The sequence below is a fragment of the Wasmannia auropunctata genome, unplaced genomic scaffold, assembly GCF_000956235.1.
Source record: "Wasmannia auropunctata unplaced genomic scaffold, wasmannia.A_1.0 LD336043.1, whole genome shotgun sequence".
NCBI classification, from domain to species: domain Eukaryota; kingdom Metazoa; phylum Arthropoda; class Insecta; order Hymenoptera; family Formicidae; genus Wasmannia; species Wasmannia auropunctata.
The window spans coordinates 62,164-77,758 of NW_012026847.1; the positions used below are offsets into that span (position 1 = coordinate 62,164).

General features: G+C 34.5%; 1 protein-coding gene across 2 annotated transcripts in view; it reads left to right on the forward strand.

Moving 5' to 3' along the window:
* The window catches only part of LOC105451811 (neuronal calcium sensor 2), a 72,801-nt gene that overhangs the window by 16,625 nt on the left and 40,581 nt on the right, over positions 1–15,595 (forward strand). The window contains exon 1 of one of the 2 annotated variants that reach the window (XM_011692495.1): positions 5,757–6,660. The exons of the other annotated variant lie outside the window; for it this stretch is intronic. The gene's annotated coding sequence lies outside the window, so the exon portion shown is untranslated. Of the gene's footprint in view, positions 1–5,756; positions 6,661–15,595 lie in introns of those variants that run through there. 2 annotated transcript variants of the gene reach the window in all.

Sequence of the window (15,595 nt, forward strand, 5' to 3'; positions counted from 1 at the left end):
GGGGGGGGGGATATATCTGTACGTAAGATTGTGCGGCGGGCAATGGATAAAAGTTCTGCGAATTTCCTCCCGAGACCCAGTTTCGACTGATTCTCCGCGTCTCTTTGAGAGCCATTCCCATCGTTCTCCTTATTCTGAAAAACGGCTCGCAAACTTGATGGAACCGCGGTGCCAGCGCCGCCGCCTGTAAAATACGTTGAAGAAACCTTAACGACGGAGAAGCGATTGAACGACTCTCTCTCTGGAAACATAAAAACAAGTTGGCAACAACGCGAAAATGGAGTAAATGTTGTCTGTTCTTTATAGAGATTATATATAAGTTCTTTAAAATATTCTTCCAATAATTTTATACCAGACGCGAGATACCAGACGATGGATAGAAAACATTATTTCGCGTTATTTATTCGTCTTGCATTGTAGAATAATAAAATAAAAACAGCTTTTTAAATATAATTATATCTAGATTTATTAGATGTATATGTGGAATAATAACCCGGGCTGCTATTCTTTTATTCTTTAATCTTTCATCCAACTAAATGGTTATAAAAATTGATAATATAATATCTGAATATTAGCGTATGGCTTTATTGAAAATCGGATTTGATTCCCGACGCCGCGGATTTTTGAAACGAAAAATGCCTCGCTTTTTCCAACATGCCGGCTTTTCCAACAGCTAGAAAGCCAGTTAAAATCCAGCTTGTGTCACGTGTGGATCCATTTCAATTCTGAATATAGCGAATTCACATGGGAAAGATGCTCCCGGCTCGAGCCGATAATTCTTCGTTCTCGCACCGAACGGCCAATGACGTACTTCATTACCCGTGCAAATTCATCCCCCGAGTCGCGCACGAATAATCAAGTCTCTCGTCGAAATCAGTTAATTATGCCGTGCTGGTTCCGTCCATTTCATTATTTGATTCGTATATCGCGTGTCTCTAAACAGGCGGAGCACATGATCAACATTATATTCGCACACGAATAGTCGATCGATGCAACGCAGTTGTACGCAGACAGTAGAGTATTCAATATAGAATGCTACGAACAATTGACGTGCTTATCACTGTTGTTCAGAGATACTGTTTCTGATCGAAAACTGATACGACTCTGAATAAGCATCTAACGAAAATATTTGACAAATAATTAACATTAAAAAATATTTGGGAAGAGACGGTCTGCAAACCGTAATATTTTATGGTGCTTATTGTTGTATTATTATTGTTAAATTGATTACCAATTTGATTTGTGATATTACTATTTCAGCTTCAATCTAGAATTGCGTTTCAAGATCGACATAATAATATTGTATATTTTAGATAAAGAGCGCGTTTTGATAAATAAAAATCAAAATACTTTCGCAGGAACGTTTTGAAAACCTTAATATTTTATTTGGAACAAAAATTAATTCAGGGACACAAAATACATTGTATATTTTAGATAAAGATCATTTTAGGGCACACCTCTCTCTCTCTCTCTCTCCCTCCCCTCCCTCTCTCTCGATTTCACTGGTATCAGTATTTTTCCTCCGTATTTGTTTTGTAATCTGGTCGGTGCCGACTGCACGCGAAATGTTTTATGCATTTTCGCCGCGTACGGATGTACCGAGCGAATTGTATGGCGGTCGGGAGTATCGGAGTATATCCTACCGGGATACCGTTTTATCGTATGCAAACGTCGAATTCGACCTTGGGATGAGGGGTGGGTTACGCGAGGAATTGAAAGGCGTGGAGGGATGTATGCAAATACTGGCAAACTTGGTATTGTGGTCATGTTGACACGTTCATCAGGCGGTCGAAGTCGGGGCGATCGGACAAACTACTGAAAGAATTTCATGATTCAGGTGAGATGGAGGTACTTAGTGCCTGATTTCCAAACGTCAAAACCGCGTCAAAGCAGACCGCGAATCCTCTTATTGACCAATTCTCGCGTAAGGCTTAATACTTTTGTCGGAAGAGATTTGTGTATGATCTGTCCTTCTCTATTTCTTTTTCTTTATTCTCACAAATATACGAGAAAGATTCGAGAAAGAATTTAATGAGGCGGAAAGGTGGAAAATATTATAGTCCATAATGAAAATATGCTCAGATTACACACATAAATACTTTTTGAAAAGACATGCATTTTATCTTATTTTATAAAAATCTTTTATTTCTGCATTGTAAAAAATTGCATTTGTTGAAAAGCATTTAAGAATGCATTTCTTTCTAAATAAATGGTGAAAATAATGGAAACATTATGTATTTATATTTAATGCAAAACTATTTTTTTCACGTACAGTGACTATTTTTTTTTACTTTTTCCGACATTATTTGTAGCATAATCTTAATCGAATAACGTTATTATATTTTTTAGGCTTACATTCTTAATATTTTCTAAATCTTACAACTAATTGACATTTATTTTTATTTTTATTTTTTTAACATATCAAAATGTACGATAAAGCGAGCGTCGTGGAATGGGAATGTGAAAGTTTTCCGTTAACGGAAGTACGAGCAATTGAAAGCTGAAAACTTTCTCGATCACGAGAGGAAGTCGTACTCATATTCTCTCGACTGTTCGCTATAATTCCCTGAGGGACAAAAATCACCCCGGAACCTTCAAAGGCCGGACTCTTTACGAACTCCAAATCATGAAGTGAAAATGGACGATAATAACGGCGTGTCACGGCGGTCGATATAACTTTAGATGACGAAGAAAGAAGTAGAACTTATTTAGAACTTACACCCAAAGAAACTCACGTTCAACTTAATTAATTGTGTACGAACGTTTCGCAATAAACGTCGCAAAAATTATGAAATGTTGGAAAAATTAATTAAATTATATCACTGTTTAAAATATTTACTGGGGATTTTTTTTGTTTATTTTATATTAATAATTCGTTTTACGAAGCGTTAAGATAAGCCAGATTGCCGTTAATTCATTTTCCGCCATATATTTGTTTGCTATTGGCTGCGTGTGTATATACATTGTATATACACGAAAGTTTCGCGTCCGGTCCAGCAAATTGAAGTCCGAATCGAGCCGGTAACGCATCGAAATAGAGCAACACAAATCTTTATTAAAAGCGCACACGCAAATCTCCGTGTTTCGAAATTCTATTTTATCCACGTGAATTGAGCATTCGCGATTTTGCACGTACGCGAGTTAAATCAGGAATGCCTCAAGAATGCGTGATATGACGGAGAGCTTATTTGCGTCGACGGAAACGTCGTTTCATTCAGATTCTTAAGTGAGAAATCAGTTACGCATGCAGATTAATCCATAAATGTGTATTTCGAATCGTGTCTTTACGGCTTTTAAGTACGCCGACTTCGTACGCGAATTGTCACGTTGAGTTTTTTTGCCGGTACATGTGCCAGATGCAGTCTCGCAATTTGGAAAAGTTTGCATTTCCAGTTCGTGGGATATTCGTTTAACCTCCCTTTACTGTGTCCACGCGCGACATGCTTTCAGGCAAAAAATTGTCGCTCGTAAACCTGCACCTGTTCGCAAAAGTTCGTTAATCATTCACGATCTCACGTGACTATAAAGTTCATCGATTCTGCTCCAATATTCTCTCCTACAAGCACAAGAGACCAATGAAAATTCTTTCTGCAGTGTGTATTTTCTTTCAGAAGTTATTACATTAACAATTGTTTTTTTTCCTCCGCTTCCTGTCATCTATTTTATTCTGCCGAAACATAAAGTGAATCCCAAAGTGGCGATTTTGTATCTACTTTGTAAGTAGGTAACGTTTTTAACAAGCCGACTCACTTTTAAGACTCCTCGGAGATGCAACTTCGCTCCGACGCAAAGGGATGCGAAGTGCATTCGCCCATTTTATATTTAAGTTACATAATAGATCGCTGAACGCCATATTCTTCCTCGCGTTATATTTTGTAAAGAGTTGTGGGACGTCTTTGATCTTTACTTTACATAATTCAACGCTGTCATATTATAAGTCCTACAAAAGCAAATTCATGAATGTGAATTACAACATTATGAAAATAATATTACTTGGCGGAAAAGACGTTTTAAGTGAAGGCAGTAGCTTTATTTTAAATCTCTGTGCCTTATCATATTTGTGATTATATGGAGTGATACACAGTAAAAAACATTTTGCATTTGTATTAGAAACGGTCTTATCTTTAATTTTTTGTTAAAATTTTGTGTTGAATTTTTAACATATTCGAGTGTTAATTTAACATAATGTGATTATGTTATTTATATATTTTGTATTAAACTGATATTCAACATGTCTTATTTTTTCAAAATAATACAATTTATGAGTAAATGAATAAATAACATAAAAATAATATAAAATTTTAAAACGTAAATTCTGACATAAATAAATATTTAAAATATTTATAATGTGTTAATTTAATATATTATAAATGTTAATTTTACTGAAAAAATATATTTCCACAGTTTGCTTATAAATTGTGTCAAAGCTATATTTTCTGTGTTAACTTTTTAATATAATGTTTTAATGTTAATTTGTTATTTTCTAATATATTAATTTTATTTTGTGTTAAATAAACATTTTTTTAAATGGACCATTTGGGACACATGAAATGTGTTACGTTTAACACAAATTTTCCAACTGTGTATACATATTGAGTCATTAAGCATTATTTAATTTTGGATGTAATTGCACAATATGAATGAATCGTTATACACGTTACTGACAATGAGCCCAGAATGTTGAATTTTGAGGTGAAATGACGGGATAATGTGTAACTGGTAAAAAATAATTCGCACGCTTTATATTTATTAGGCACGTAACTCGCCGCTCCTTTTTAATTAAGCTGTTTCCCTTTATTTCACGCAAGCCGGACGTTACACCATTAATTGTGAAAGCAGTTTGCGCAATAATTAACAAGGTGTCATATATTACGGTTCTACATTAAAGTTCCGTAACGTTATATAATAGAGCGTGTTTACGCGCGCTCTGTGTTTCGTTGATAACATCGACCGTATTCTCTACTAGTTTCTGTTGTGTGCGAGATATTCGTACTCGATGTTTTAGTTATGAAAGACATAACGAGGTCTGATACGTAAACAGGTCTGATAACTTAAGTAGTTTTATAGTTGTAATAATTGGTGGTAGCATAAAATAAACAGGTTACTTGATATCACGACGGCAAAGAGAAAATATATTTAGGAGTAAAAGATCAGAGACACCATTGCAAGATGTATTAACGTTCCAATTGACCGAGGGATCAACCACTACTAAAAAAAAGTACAGTGATTGCCAATTATGGCAACACAACAGACTTTATTACTACACTCAGGGAAATGTTTGCTGTTCCAGCTAGAATTCTAAATATTACATTTTTAATTATATCGCTGTTTTTTGTATCTGCTAAAAAATTGTCTATCATACGTAGAATTTGTAGCAGTAATATTCTAATATATACAAAAAAATATAGGTCTCATAACCAAATATGATTAGAGTGATTAAACGTCATAGAGAAACTTTCTTGCTAAATTTGACAAATAGTTCAGATATAATTTCTGTCTCTGTTATCTATATTGATTAAATACAAAACATATGTGGTATTGCAGTGCTTACTAATCACTTATTCGTTTTAGCTAATTGTTTGTACCTAAATAATTTTCGCTATAATTGCAAGATTACTTTTTTCAGTGTATTGCTATTGTATTGCTTTTGTATATTGCCAGTAATATTGCCATCTATTATCTCATGTACTGTCATCTATTGCACAATTTACCAAGTATTGCTAATTAATGTATTGCTAGATATTGCTTGAGGTATTGCTAGCGTATTGCTAGTATTGTATTGCCGCAATAGCAATATATTTCTAAAAAAATGTACACTGATTCCCGTAGTGACCCCTCGCAATTGACATACCACGTGTACACCTATTTTTCGCTTGGCACGCAAACTTTTATAAACAGAAACGTCGATTATTATCAGATGAATAAAATTCTGCGTAGCAGCTACATATTTATATTTTCTGAAGAGCGGCTCTGCGCGTATGTATGTATGTATGTGTGCATATTCTACAATAATAATCTAGCTGATCGCTGTTTTTAGATAGCGCTAATCATTCTTTCCTGAGAGAATTGCAACATTGTGAATTCTCTCAAATTGTTGAGCGGCCGACGTGTGTAGCGCCACAACTTTGTATCGTTAGCCGGCCTCGATTCTATTATCTATCGTCACGAATGCAGGTTGTCGCAGTAGAAAATCCTATCTACGGTCAGACGCGCGCGACAGCCGCCGCGCCGCGTCGACGAGAAGAGACACGGAACGCCGCTTTTCACGCATGCGATGCAGCGCTGCACACACGGTAGAGTTTATACGTATACATATTTTTATGTGTTTACGGCCTAGCGCGCGTACACTCCGCGCGCGCGTGACAGTTAAAACGTTTTGTACACGTGTCCCGATTCTCCAGCATGCTATCGATCTCCCGCCGCCGCGACTATTGCTACCTCGACAGGAGAAATACCTCGCGCCGGAGATATTTCTAACGCGTTTGTATAAAGCAGCCTAGGCCGTATTCACGAGTATCGCTTCGCAACGAGTACCGCCGAGTGTCACCGATCATTTGAAAAACCCCGTACGTTTCGAGATGTTGAATTCTCGATAGTGAAAATTTAGTAACTCGGAAACCGTCTATTATGTCGCAGAGAGAATATCTCGTTCGCCACAAAGTGAGAGAACATTATTTTTCTTTATACTTGGAAATATTTAAAGACAACACATAACGAATATTTTATTCGTAGAAATTATTTGATATTATATTTGGAAATTAATTTCAGTGTCACATATGTTAAAAAATACGTTGAAATTTTGTGCAGTTCTTATTTTGTGAAGCAATTATTGTATGTACTGCAGTGTATCTTAAATAGCGTTCACTAATTAAATTGCATTATTCCTTGTGATGATCATTTTTTCTGTACTGCTCAATTAAACAATCACTGTGCATTGTATAAAAAAAAAAAGGTTCAGGACTTTTCAACTCACAAGTTTTTTTACAAGGATTAACGCTGTGTAATTAGTGGGCGCCATTTACGATACACCCTGTATATGCAATATGCCGTCACACGTGGAACTAGATAAACTTTGACTCGCGATGACGTCCACGAAGCGTAACAATTCGCAGCTAACTTTTGAACAGACACGATCTGTCGATAGACTTCGGCGTTGCAAGCCGGTTCTATTGCTATATATCGGTTAAACAGCGAAAATTTCTATAAACGTTCGGAGATACTTATCGATCGCTTAAAACTGACGTCACTGTCGGTCTCGACTGAAAAACAATTGAAATAACTTATATAGATATGAAATGATCATATATACGCATTTTCTGCAAAATAATATCGGGAACCTCGATTTGCGGTTAGAAGGACTCGTAACATAGTTTCATCATTATACAATTTGCAGAAACGATGCCCCATTTGTTAACTAATTGATGCATTAAATTATGTCTTCATTTAATTTCCATATTTTGCCAATTAATATCAATGATAGTTAAACAAATAACGTATTTAAGTGAAATTAAATTAATTATCGCCGATTTAATTAGCTAAACTTAGCGCATTCTAAATCATGAAATAATCAAAATAATTTTCCCTGATAACGCAAACGGATTCACGATCATCACGTGGCGCCTCGGGGAATATGGTTTTTTTTATGCAACGGATTGCTATTCACAAATTTTCAATTCGCTGAGTTTTTAAACGGATATTGCGCGTAGGTATTCAATCCCGTATTTTCGTAAAACTATAGCAAGTTGGCATAAATTCCGGTCGTTTCTGCGGATCATCATTTTGTGCTTGCACCTACAAATGAATTGTCGGAAAAATTGGGAGAATGCGATTTTACAACAACGTGCAGCGCTCAATGTATCTGTCGCAATGTCAAGGCAGAATTTGTGCTATTGACAGAATGTGATCGCTAGCTTTTCAAAACTAGGAGAGTGCGAAAGTATGAGAATGTGTTCGCGTTACACATTTCATGCTACACATTTCACACTTTGGAATTTGTGGCTCGACAAATTACATTTTCTTGGGGGAACAAAAATATAAAAAAGAGAAAGGGGGAAAAAATAAAGGAAGAGGGCAGGCAGAGAGATACTTTTTATTATTTTTGTTTAATTATACTTTTAAAAATATTTTCGATAAAAATATTGCATTTTTTCTATTGATTATCTTAATCTTAATTGCATAAAGAGATCGTTTTCTAATTGAGGCTAACGCGAGAAAACAGCTTTTGTCTTTGCAGCGCGATTATGTCTCGGGATCGATTAATCTTCCGCACTATGTATTGTTGATAGAAATGACAGCATATTAGCGAGTCTTTTTATCTAATTGCGAGTATCGATCCAGATGATTGCATCGCGCTAATGACCGAGTATTGTTGCATTTCGTCTTCGCGTAGAAATAATATACGTCGCGCGATTTGGAGCCGCCTCAATTTGAATCTAACGAAAATATTCGGGACTGAATATAATGTCGCGTTATTACAGGACGAACACAATTGCCGCAGTTATTCCGCCGTTATGGAGATATATACCTCCTGGGTTCATTAATTGTTCTCTCAAATTATCATTTGAAATATTAATGAGTCAGTCGTGTTGACGCGAATTCACGGATGCTTTGCGCGAAACTCCCGATTACCGTGTATATCATACTGTATAAGAATCAAAGCTTCCGCCATTCGTTACAATCCGGAGGATCGCCATAGTTTTCATCGTAAATTCAAATTCCTTTCTAAAATATCGTTTTAATAAATCAATCGCCTCTTCGAGTTATAACTCTCGCACGAGAGTGACTGTATATTTGGGAAAAGAATTACTGTTATTCTCTGAAGATAAAGAGAAAGAGAAAACAAGGCAATTTAAAATACACATTCTGAATATTATTATTCGTTTATCTAATAAATCACAGAGTTGATCTTTCTTATCATTTTCTTTTACACATTTTATAAGAGGCTCAGGGCAATTTTGAAAACTCCGCGCGAAGGAACGGAAATAATTCTACGCAATTGTCATGCAGATCGCGTATTGTCGATTCGTCTTGGGCACGATCTATCTTCCCATAGAGATACTGAAGAGTCACGTTAAGTGCGGAAACGTGAGCTGTCGGAATTTTCCGTTCGGAAAGTTTACGATCGGCGACAAATGGAATATTAAAAAGTAACGTGTAAGGGATAAAAAACAGAGGTGACATATTTATTATACGTTTCCCCCTCAGGATCTTTCTGAAGCAAAGATAGTATTGTCACTTTTTGCTAAAGATATGAAATCATATAGCCGGTTTATAATATTCCAAAGCAAAAGCTATATAATGTTACATCATGAAATATTAATTATAAGAAACAGATACAGAAGAATAAAAGCGAGAATAATTTTATATCTATTGTCAAAGGATATTGATATCATTAGAATATTGCAACTTGTTAGAAATAAAAACCTCTATATTAATTATCATGGAAAAGTATATTTTTTTATACTTCGAAGGGTATTGATATCACTAGAATATTGTAATTTGTTAGAAATATAATAAACCTCTATATTAATTATAATTGTTATGGAAAAATTTATTTTTATGAAAATAGCGCATTTAAACACTTAAAATTGTCTTAGATTGGTTAACATATGTATCATAGCAAATTAAAATTTAATTAATAGAAGTTTTTTTTTAAATCGAGCTTTGTTGCAAAAACGTTTTACATTTATTCCTTTTTTTTATACATCTTAATCTTGATTTCACGTCAAAAGCTCGATAAACATTGCAAGATTAATGTCTCCACATGACGTACTCGCGTACGATTGCCAATTAGAATTGCAATTTTATTCTCACTTGGCGAATAACACGCGCGAGGCCGTCGACGGCGATTCGTGTCAATGTCCGTCGAGGTACGACCCCTCAGTAATTTATAGCTGAAACGGAAGAATTGCAAATTGCGGTTGTAGCTGAAAATCCACCGCTACCAACACCGACGCGCGATATCAGCCAGCAATAGCTGCAATTTGCGTCCTGCTGTGACCTTTCGTATATAGGGTGTCCAGTTATACTGTACTCTCGATGTTTTATATATTCTAATGTTCTATATTGTATATTCTAATTTTATCTGAAAATTATTATATGCGCTTAATTTTCGTCCCTGTTACGAGAAATTACTTTGAAATATGAACTGAAAATGACGTAATTTTAATCAGTTTAACTTTTCGTGGTTCCCACAGATATGGGAAAATTTCGCGACATTATTATGAAGGACAGATAAATGAACATAATTTTTTTTATGTATATATACTTGTAATTCTGACTTTACTGAAATTATGTCGATTTTAACACTTATAAAATGAGGTCATCCTAGGAATATACCGACACTTCTGAAAGTCATTTCGTTCATTTTTATGCTCGTAGACATAAAAGCGTGATGTAAATTTGAAAAACTACTGCGAACGATAAACGCGGTTGTTTTATTGCTGCATTTATCATTGAACACGATTGAATGCGGTAAAATTCGGGGGATCAGATGTTTAGTTTTAATACCAAATATAAAGTGAAAATACGGGCGGATAGAAATGAATATGCGAGACGGAATATTTCAGTAGATTTTCTGTAAGGGGCATTAAAAATGCTGCGCCGTACTTCGTATTTACTTTCGTACTTTTTCACGTTCCCTAGGCGGATAAAATTGTGCGTCCAAGCTGAACGCAACCATTTTGAGCATTAAAAAAGTCTGTGATATTGATTTGCATAAAATAAACTGACTTTTTTATGATTTGAAAATGAAAAAAATGTAATTTTTTAAAAACTTGTTTAAAAAATATTGTGTTTTAAGCAAAAATTCTATAACAGAAGCGAATAGTTAAATGCGTTTATAATATTTTTAAGTAAAAAATATTTCACGGAGATTTCTAATGATATGAAACTTTTAGGCACCATATATAGTAGCTTCATTATTAGCGCATTAGAATCTGATAGCAATCCCGATAGTAATTCAATACTATTGCGCAATCAACCACATTATTTTTCAGAATAGACGAATTCCTAATTAACGAATGATCCCTCCCCAAGTTACGATGATAACTCATAATTTGTAGCAATGTTGATGCGATCAGCTAGCTGCCTCTACATATATCATTGGGAATGGCATATCGAATTGAATGTGATTTTATATTACGTATTGTATTATTACTGTTTCCATTATTTAATCTTGCATGCACATATTTAATTGGATCATAATGTATCTCAGATTATTATATTAATAATCCGTCAATAGCATTTTCGATAATGCTCCCTCTTGCATTCTTACATGTCGTAGCTTTTCTTTCGAAAAGATGCTGTCAAAAAATAACACAGACGAATAAATCGTTAGGGAAATACTTTAGAACGTTCGGAGAATTTCAATTAAAATTATTACATGCTCTGTAAAGAGAAGTTGGTGCGCGATTCTGCGGTAGATTAATTTTTGTGGGATTTATGATGGTTTTAATTAAAAGCAACCAAAAAGTGTGTGTAGTAATAGTTGTGGCTACTTTTAATTAAAACTTGGCAGACATATAATAGAGAGAAAGAGTCGCATCCACTGAATATTATGCGAATTCTCTTACATTCTTATGGAAAACACTTTTAAGGAGAAAACATTTTAAAATCGGTCACTTTTATTCAGAAAAATAAAATAAAATGTATAAAATTAAAAACAAATACGAATATTATATAAACTTAATATTTTAGCTTTATTAAATATAATTAATTGATACATTTTGTTTATTTATATTAAATTCTTAACATTTTAATAATTAGTAAGTTATTACTCTTTCCATCTCTCCTTAATGCATGCGATTCATAAAATCCGTCAATCAATCTTATAATTAGAATTATAACGTTAAAAATACGTTAAGAAATTTAAATAACGCAAAACGAAGATAGATTGAACCGTTGAAAAATTAATTGGCAATTGCGAAATTTTAGCTCCGTAAAAATTACACGACATAAGGATTGTTTGCATTCCTTATTATGCCATCGGTGCGACTTGTGTACTCGCCCGCGTACTCGTCGCAAACTAGAAACTTCGTTCTGCAACTTCAAAGGGGGAAAATTGTTTCGTTTTACTTGGACGTAACCTGCGTGCTGGTGTGGAAGCACTCGGCGGCGCGAGACTTTTTCGTTTATGTTGAGGCACTTTGACTTGTTTCGAGAGTTTGCACGCGGCTATTCCGCACCCTCCGTTTTGTGAGTCCTAATCCGGCCCGATAATGTGCGCGGAGAGTAAATTTGCTGGACAAATGTACTTTGTTGATTAGTGCACTGAAATAACGATATATAGTTACGATAGTGTCAGCGTTAACATTTAGCGAGAAACTTTAAGATCACGTTAAATGCGTAAGTTGTGTAAGACATTTCTTTTTGCTTAATTTATCACATAATCGTGTTGGTTAGTTATAATTATATTTATGATTTTATCAATTCTTCTGTTGTTGATCCTCTTTTAATAAAGTAATGATATAGCTTTTTATATTCATATATATAATAAAAAAATAGTTTCACGAAATAAGCTTTCGGAATGCAATTGAATTAAATACTTTATCGCATACTTAAGCTCATGTAGAGCTTCTTTTCTTAAAATTTTAATTTGATGCTTAATTAATGCTGTCTTAAAGTTGTTAATATTTAATATTGAATTTTAAAAAATGTTATAACGACGGCGAGATATCTTCGAGAAAAAGATTCCCTTTAAATTTATCGAGGAATTCATCATAAAATTAAAATCCTTTGATTTTAATTTATCATAAACTATCGGAGGACTTTTCTATAATTTATTCGTCTCCGGAAAATAATTTGTACACGTTCCTCTTTGTACAGATCCAATTTATAAATATATCTCTGGCAATTTTATATGTTATACTATTATATTATTACATTATTACTATTTCATTTCATATATTTAAACTGGACATATTTATAAATCATTTAATCGATCATCAATAATAATAACATTTATCATAATCAAAATGTAAACGAGATAATAATAATGGATAATAATATTTTTTTTAATCCAATCAAAATTAATATCGTAATGCTTTCAAATTCCATCCGGTCGGCTACATTGGCAATATTTAAAATTTATTAAATTGCTTTATAATATCATACGTTTCTGTTTGATCTTGTAACGTTGATTAATTAAACATTTTCATATGCTTTTTTGATTATAAAAAATATATTTGTTTAAACTATAAAAACATTAAAACCGTGTTTCTTTTGACATCTTTGTATGTTTAAATAAATTGTAAATTATATAGACGCTTTTGTGCATCATAATTCCTTGTTTCTCGCGAAAGAAAAATCGGCTGCTATAAACAAAACCTCACGCTTGGTTTCATGCGCAGACTTTACCAAGCTAATCAACGTGCGTGTCGCTTGCTACGGAAGCTCAGTTTTTTAGGTCAATGGCGTTTGTGCGCGTGGTCAGGTCGCGTTTATCATTGCCGTGGCTCGATTTGTCTTCTTTAGACGACGACACTCGGGGAGGATGATTATACTCGCTTGCACGTGTACAGGGGTATGTGCGATCGCGTTGGATAATTAGGCAATAAGAAGTAATTTTGAATAAGCACTTCGAGCGAGAGAGCGGTGAATTGATATCGCGCTTCACTATTTTGCTTGTCAGCCCAGCAGGGTATTCCAAGAAACGCGCAAGCTTGATTAATCATCGCGGCGTGCCACACAAATATGATGAATGAGAAGGACGAAAACAACGGGATGTGTACATCAAGCGCATCATCATATTATACTTGGCGATTATACATTTTGCCACATCTAGCTTGGAAGATTTTCCAGTTTACACGAGACCGCGTGAAAGATGTCGAGCAAAACTCCTCATGTCCTCTGTCTTCTGAAGTACAGCTGAGAATAGCCTTTACATGCGCGGAGTATCGGGTGAATTTTATTGGCTTTCTTGTTTCACGAGTTTGTTTGAAACGCAATATGGTCGATTTTACGCCGAACAAAAGGCAATGCAGCAAAGCGTACAGGAAATATATAAGGATATTGTGGAGTAAATATTGAAAAGGATTGCGAGTTGCGTGACGCGCGAGTTTTGCTTTCGTAATTAAATATAAAATGGATACGTGTGCGCGCGCCCTTTGTCTTAGTGAGACACGAAATATCCGCGTGATAAATCCACGATGGCACGTGCGACACGGTCGAGGCAGCTCGAGATGCGCTTGCTGTCGCTTTAATATTTTGAGGCTGGCGGACGAAGCTTACCAAGGTCCCCATGGCTTGCGCCGGTCGGATTATTTGCCTTCCCTCCATTTCGAGCTGGCGCACTATTGTGCATCGTAACTATGTTAACGTTGTTCACGACGCGAATGAAACACCATGGCTAACGCCCGTCGCGGTCTTGGCATTATACCATCGTTTTCATTGTCTCCGTCTGGTCGGTCGTTTCAGCGAAAGGGCATCGCCATTAGAACGATAGTGCATAAATTCACCGCTCATTATGCTGTTGTGATGTTGTCCCTTAGTTCGAACATTGCTCACGTGCGCAATTAAGCTACTTAACTATGAACAGCATTAGTGAGATTTCCTGCATGCTAGATATTCTGAGAGGTATGCACTACAAGGATTCCCGGTCCCGGTCGTTTATGGTCTTTTCTGTGTCGCAAAAATAACAACAAATCGCAAAAAAAAAATGTTAATACGATGGACAGATATGATAGATATTATTTTATGGATATTAGCAATAGTTTGATTTATTTTTATATTAACATTATTATATAACCAATTATTATAAATGCTATATATTGAATAATCTTTTAACGAAAAAGTAACAAAAGACCTGCTTGATATTATTTAATATATTATGCAGTGGATTTTTCATGGTAAAGCCGTTTGCTTTTTTTATATTAAGAATTCTGATTAAAATTATATTTTTTATTAGTATTCTTACTCATATTATCATATGTATTATATGTATTATAATTCTTTATTATATAATCATAATAATTTATTATTTAATACTAATTATAGATGATATAAACGATATTATGTATTATTAATGTTGATATGAAATTAATTATAAATGGATTACGTCTAAATTAAATTACTATAATTAACAAAACTTTGGGAAAATGCAATATTTCTATAATACAATAGTTTCCAAGTTAATTTGAATTGCACAGCTTATTTTAATGATTGCACTAATAGAATAAAAAATAAAGATCTGAACAATAGAAAAATGAAGATCTGTATAATAAATAAATTATTAAAAAATTGTGTGTATGTAATTATGTATTTTACATACATATAACTTGATAAAACAATGAGATTTCTGCAAAAAAAGAAATGGTGTATTACGTTGCTCAAATTGTGCATAAAGACGAACGGATTAGACGCTTATTTGTCGGATTTTTGGAATTAGTCCAGATTAAATTTCACTGTCGCCGTTAATACAACAAAATCCGCAAAGCCTTTAAGGAGGACACATCGTTGAAACTTGCCTCGCCGTACTTTCCAGGGAACGTATCCGCGGTATTGCCAGGAAATTTTAATGAAACTACCTCACGGTACTTTTACTAGGCCAGAGGCTCCAGCGGCGCATACAATAACGGCCTTCAGAAAGTTTTTGAGG